The 7,337-nt window shown below is 31.4% G+C and overlaps 1 protein-coding gene across 25 annotated transcripts in view; it reads left to right on the plus strand.

Moving 5' to 3' along the window:
* The window catches only part of GPHN (gephyrin), a 455,320-nt gene that overhangs the window by 3,024 nt on the left and 444,959 nt on the right, over positions 1-7,337 (plus strand). The gene's annotated exons all lie outside the window — the stretch shown is intronic.

The raw sequence follows: 7,337 nt of genomic DNA on the forward strand, positions 1-7,337 counted from the left end.
ATGATTTTCAAAGACTGTAATCGCGGAGGGTAAAAAGTGTACGCCCTATATCAGCTCTCAACTTGCACTTTAAATTCTAGCCATGTGTTGAAAATTAATAGAGTAGTAAGAGTTAAGCTTAAGGAAAACCAAAGTATGTCAGCTGTCCACGGAAATGAAAGGTCATAGATGTTTTAAAGTTAAAACAAGATTTTTTAAAAAACATTTTTTCTTTATTTAAGCTTTCCATAATAGTTTTATTTAGTGAATCATCCTTCTTGGGTCAAGTGACATAGTAGATAGGTGTACAGAATGCTTTGAAAGATGCAGTGCTTATCTGTATACCTACTGTTCTATAGGGATGACATTGATATGCAAACAACTAAAACAGTGTATGTAATTATTTTGCTAAAATTGTCTAAATAAATTTCCTGTGTGTTTGAGGGTTAAATGTAAAAGGAATTCCATAATAAGGTGAATTAGGAGCAAATGTGATTACCTGAAGGCAGAATTTAGTACATTTACTAGAGGTAAGAAGAAACTGATTTTTTTTTTAAGGGGAGTTGAAAGTTAGTGGCAACCTTATAAATGAAAATGTTGGTGAGCATGAGGCTCTTGAGCAGAATAAAAATGTAATGCAAAGGCCTTGAAAAACCCAGGTGGGATAGGTAGGTGGCACAGGCAAAATGTCAAGGAAAGAAGAGAACCTTGCCAGTGAAATTGAAGATAATCTAATCTGGAAAAGATGTCGCATGAGAATGAGGTACAATTTAGGGGAAAAAGCCTAGGGTCAGGAATAAGGATGCCGCTGAAGGAATGAAGAGGAGGTTGCAGATTTGGGAGAAGTGGTAACGGAGCAATGGGGTTGGACGATAAAATGGATATTTGCAGTCTGAAATAACTCTGACGTTTTTACTTGAAAAGTTTTTGATATAAATATTATCTACTATGATGGAGCTTGGAAATATGGAGAAGAATCAGAGGAAAGGGCACCAGCCCTCAGTCTGCAAATGTGGATATTATTACACAGCTTAATTTATGCTCTTGACAATCTATGCGATTTTGTGCAAAAAAAAGCCCAATAAAAATGAAGCTATGTTGTGCAATTTTGTCTTGTAGAACTTCAAGTGTTGCAGTTTTACTATGTAAGATTATTCCTTACTGAACTTAAGTACTATGATTTTATATTTAAGAAAATTGAGTTAAGAGGCCATACTTAAAGCTGTGATTTTATGAGTTGTGATTTGTGGCTCTCTTTAAAGGTGGAGGACTTGTTTAATAAAATATCCTCTGCATGCTTCACAATAGGTATTTTAAGTATTTTATCTAAAGCTGTTTTACAGGGGTAGTGGAAAGAATTGTCTACCCATGCACACATTTTACAATGTGGTAGTATTTTTGTGAAATTGTATTGCCACTTCTGAAGTCTTTAATTGGTTTCTTGGTGACATTTTGGATTATATGTTGAAAAATATTTATACTTTGAAACTTCATATTCTAGATGATTTTGTAATCATCTCAGCTATGAATTTGGCAACTGTAGTATGCAGTCTATTGAAACTTTTCATCAAATGAATTTATTAGAATTTTCAAAGAATAATGTTAGAAAGGAAAATATTTAGTAAAGGCATTTCTTTTTTTGGTTGGCTCTTGAATTATTTAAGGCTTTAGAAATCAGATTATGATAATACAACATGGGTATTATATTATTGTTTATCAGGAAAATTGGTAACATTTTTGCATATAAAATATGTTATGGAAACATTTTATATTGAACATTATTGTCCATCTCTAAGAACAATATCTTTGTTAGTAATTATGTTGATTTGCTAGAAATGAAGGTTAGTCTTGGGTGAGCTAAGATCTAGTTTTTAATATATCTGTTTCTAATGTTCTCTACTTCTATTGCTATTAATAACAGACTATGATGATGAATAACATGAAGCAAATAAACAAGTGTGTGCTGCTTTGAAACTAGAAACAAGATGTAGGACAGATGTAGGACTTTTTTGATAACTTCAATAGTAATTATAGTCAGTCTTAACAATTACATAGCAGACTCACTATATTTCAAATGTGTTGCTTTTCATCTAATTTTTTTTTCTATTTCTAAAGAAGGTGTTTTTCAAGGGAGCATCCTAGTTCTGTTACATACGTTTCACGGAAACATCAGGAAAATAATGAATATATGTATTTATGTATATAATATAGAATGATACAGATTATGTTCCATTGGCTATTTAATATCGTATTAGCTAGATACTGCTAATTTCCAGTACCAAAGCTCATGGCTAAAGATGATAATCCATTACCTAAATTTTCACTAACAACATGGATGGAAAATGCAAATTTTTGGGGGGAAGGGGTATTTTAAAATCATGTTTTACTCTAGTAATATATGCTTTTATTGCACTAAGTTGAAAAATTTCAATCTGTAAGAGATATTAGAACAAATATAAGACTAGATAAAAGAGATAAAAGGCTAATTATAAACTAGAACACCTAAAATATTAGGTACATGTAGGGAGTATTTCAGTCATTCATAAATAAAGTCAAAATATTGAAAAACCAAATTCTAAGCCAAGGAGATGATAGTCACATAACTCTGGAATTGTTCAAGCATTTTTTTTCATTTCTCAAGCTTATCCTTGTGTATTATAACTGTCAATATTTTCTGAAAAGTCCATTTATTGATGAAGATATATAAATATATCTTTGTTTTGAGAATAGATATCATTAAGTAGCCAAATCACTATTGCAAACAAAACCTAAATCCTACCAACTGGAATTGTGTGTGCTAGCAAATATACCAATATTGATCTATATGATTTGTTGAAAAGAAGCCTATTTCTCAAACTAGGTTGTTCTTTCATGAATTTTTGGTTGGAAGCAATATATTACAGAATTTTTTAATTAAAGTAGAAAGTTGTCAAATTAATTTCTAATAAATATACTTAATACTATCATTACTGGGCAAAGACTGTAAACTATTAGTTCATAGTTTGTTACATATTGAGAATTTTAACTTATATTAAATTTTAGAATTTTAATTTATATTCAAATCACAAATGACTGACTTTAACTGAGGTGTATAGTGGAGAATCAGCAGTATGTTATAGGGAGAAAATGATCTAGGAGTCTGTTTTCTCTCTTACAGGCGGTAGATTTCTGGTTGAGTTGAATAGAGTGCTTTTTTGAAACAGTGAGTAAAACAGGTAAAATCTATACTTTGCTTCTCTTAATAGGATTGAAGAACAACAAAGCATATTTGGAATTTGAGATGTTAAAAAAAGCCTCTAAAATAGTAATGAAAGCACAGGGATTTCTTCCTTTACAACTGGGCAGAGAAGATAAATATCAAGGAAGAAGTAAAGATTATTTAACTTGCTTAAAAGTAATTAGGACTGTAGTTAAGATGAATAGTATGCAAACTCGCTCAATTTTTGAGTGACCTTCCAAAACGCAATGAAGTACTGTCATGTAGACAACCTGTCCAGGTTGTTTAGTGAGTTCATAAGTGAATTTGTATTTAATTAATTTTAAGTAAGTAGAACTTCTTGAAACTTTTATAATTACACTTTTATAGCAGTCTTGCCAGTAAGTATACATTTTGAAAGAATGGAATTAAATTTACTATGCTTTAAAAAAATTTGCTCATTTGAAAAATAAAGGAGCAAGGAAATGAGATCTCGTGAAAGAAGCACTACGCAATTTATGCCCTGTCATTGGGGTACTTGACATTGTGTCAAGGGGTACGCTAAGGAGCCTAAACTTTAGAATCTAAGCTGTGGGAACAAACATAATAATTCTTGAAGTATTAATTTTACTTGAGACTATGTAATTTGAATATTTTAATAGTATAAATTAGGCACAAAGTATAGATGTTGCACGAGCTTTTAAGATAAAATCAGAAACTTTAAAGAATTTCAAGTGAACTCATTATGTAACTTCAGACTTGGTCATTCTTCTATTAATAGTACTTCCACCAAAAAAACCCAAAAAAAACAAACAAAAACAATTTAAGGAGCACTGGGTCACAGGAAGAACACTAGAAGACCCATTTTCTAATGCTAGTCTGGTAAAGTTGTGAAACCTTGAACAATATTGCTTAACTCTCTCAACCTTTCTCACCAGTAACATGAAGGAATCGTCCTCTGAGATAACTTTAAGCTCTTGTGGCAATATGTTTCTCTCCTTTTGCATCTTGACCAGCTGAAAGAGAAAGAATATCAGGCTTAGTTATTTTTTTTGGTCTTTATAAGGAAAATGATTATGGACGAGGGGTAAATTATACATAGACATGCAAGAGAATCAGAAATGGAAGAAAAGATAAAAATTTCAGAGATTACGTCCTGTTAGTATAAACAGAAGGAAAATATATTTAGATTTTTTTTAAATTTAGAAATGTTTGTGGCATTAACCTTTTTTGTTATTAGTGGTTCCAGTCTTACACTTAATTTCAAATTCAGCTCAAGTCTCACTTCTTCAATAATATCTTTCCTAGCAATTATTCTCTACAATGATATCTTTCTTTATTTTCCTACAATTTTTGTAAATTGTTGCCTAGACCCTGTAATCATGTGCAAGTAGGAGGCTGCAAGGTGTAGTGTTTTTTTTGTTTGTTTTTTTAAGGACTTTGGAGTCAAACAGATTTGTATTTCAGACCTTGATTTGCCCTTTATTGTAGGAAGTCACTTAACCTGTGTGAATTTCAGTTTCCTTCTCCAAAATGAACCAGCAATAACTTACTTCACTGAGTTAGAAGAACTAACTGAGATAATGAATGTGAAAATGCCTACTATGTATATCTAACTTGCAGTTTATACTCAATAATTTTTACTTCCTTTCCTCTTCATATGTTGCTGAGGTGCAATTTGCTAACAGCTTCATGTATAAACATCTTATTTAAAGTAGATTTTAAAGTTCTTCAAACAGGTGATCATGTTCTGCTTTTGTGCCATTTTGTCGTAGTATCTACTGTGTTTCCCCCCAAATAAGACCGGGTCTTATATCAACTTTTGCTCCAAAAGATGCATTAGGGCTTATGTTCACAAAATGTCATCCTGAAAAATCATGCTAGGGCTTATTTTCTGGTTAGGTCTTATTTTTGGGGAAACACACAGTATTAATGAAGTAATTGCATAGAAGATGTTTAATAAAAAAAAATTGGGTGGTGTAACATTTACATAGTAGCTTAAGAATCAGCTACCTAGAAATATTTAGGTAAACTAGAACTTCACTGTTATTAGTAAAAAAGACAGTTCAGGGTAGATGGAATGGGGTTTAGTATTTTTTAATATATTTACAACTTGTACAGGATGATTTAATAATGTATGTTGGAGACATTTTATATTATCAAATATAATATATTGCCTCTTAGTTGATGGTTGTAGTCTATATGAGGATTATTTTAGAATAATTTTTTAAAAGGCATCTTAAAAAGTGACAATTTAAAATAGGTAAAAGAAATTCTGAAAATACTGTTATTTATTTTCAAAGTTAATTGAGATACCAGAATAGCAAAATAGCATAACATAGGAGTCAAAAGTTCTAGCTCTTCTACTACTTTCAAGACACTTAACTACATACAGTTCACCTGTTTCCTTAACTTTGCATGGGGGCAATTATACTTACCTTACAGGCTTAATGTGAGGAACAAAGAACAAAGCAAATAATGTATTTAATATTCAGCACCTACTATGTGCCAGGCTCTGTGCTCAAGTGAGGGATGCAATAGTAAATAAGACAGACACAAGTCCTTATCTTTTTGGAGCTTATATTTTAGCATTATCATTAACACACTATTTAATGAAGAAATATTGACAAATTCATGCTTCATTTATGTTGCATTTCAAGGATTAAAGTACTTCTATATTTCATTTTTGATGTATATAAGCACCAAAATTGTCAAGCCACTTTTGACACACACATTTTTAAACCATTACACATTTCTTGCTTTCTAAAATGGAAGATACAGTGTAAGTATGTTCTGTTTGTGCTAAGCACTTTGCATGTTATTCAATCCTTACAAGCTTTATGAGGTACTATAGTATTGCTTTTATACTGCCTAAGAAGTAGAGAAGTTAAGTAACTTGCTCAAGATAACACCAGTGGCAGTACCAGAATTCAAGCACAGGTATTTTTATATTCTATTCTGTTATTGTAGAGTACAATACAAATATATTGTATTTGCTTTTCAGTTGTGACTTTACATACTTGCTCTTCCCCTTCTAGTTTCTAATCTGCTATAGCCTTGGGGAGAATTATTAATGACAGAAGAATGATAACAACTTTGCTAAGAATTATATATGATATCACATTTATTTAGACTTGAAGTGAGGTCTAAAGAATAAGTATTTTCACTTTTGGGTTGAGGGTATCGGGATGAATAGGTACTACTTACTAATTTACTTGTTTCTTTGTATTTTGAGATTTCAGGATCATGGCTAATTGTATCTGTCTGATGCCAAAAATGTTAATAAAAATCCAGAAACTTGTGAAAGGAAGAAAATACAGTCTGAGTGCTAAGTAGAAATGAAATTGTTTCCTTTAATTCTCTATGTACTGCTAAATCCTTTTAAAAAAAAGAACACCAAGAAAAAAAAAGTACAATTGAAATTGACAATCTTTAAAGTCGAATTCAGGTTAAGCATTTTTGGGTATCTTGGAAATAAGAAATGAATAGAAAAAACATGAAACATTAAAAAAAGTGATCATCTTTTACCTTCCACTTAAGAGTCAATACTGAACATTTTGATTTTGATGCCAATTTTTAAAATTATGCTTTGATAAAATTAATATCCATGCAATAGAAAATACATTTGAATTTAGTTGCAAATGGGAAAGCTCCTAAATTCTTAAGTCATACATATTTTTTTCCTTTGGATGATTTTTTATTTTACATCTCATATATTATCCAGCTTCACATTTTCACAGGATCAGCAATTACAACAGCTACCATGTCTCCCAAGTCTGAAAACCGCAGGACTGCCACAGCTGCAGCTAAAGGCAAAGCACTGATGTGCTCATGAAACCAAAATTGCACAATTTTTCTTTTGTTTTTCTTAAACTAATGTCTGACACAAAGGCTCATGGCTGGAGAATGGAAACCCTTTCCTCCTTCATGCCTCAAACTAAACATTAAACTTATTTGACAGGGCGAACAAGGTGTCTTTAATAATTAATTGCACACACAAAAAAATCTTCTATGATGTGTAAATATTTTTTTACACAGGGTACAAAAATATTTTCACTTTTTGTTGGTTTCAAAGTTTGGAAAGAATGAGAAGCAGTGGCAGGGTGGGGTATGCCGTGGAGAGGTAAGCAAAATGGGATGAGAAAGGATGTTCTTAACAGTT

This window comes from Rhinolophus hipposideros (genome assembly GCF_964194185.1).
Source record: "Rhinolophus hipposideros genome assembly, chromosome: 5".
NCBI classification, from domain to species: Eukaryota; Metazoa; Chordata; class Mammalia; order Chiroptera; family Rhinolophidae; genus Rhinolophus; species Rhinolophus hipposideros.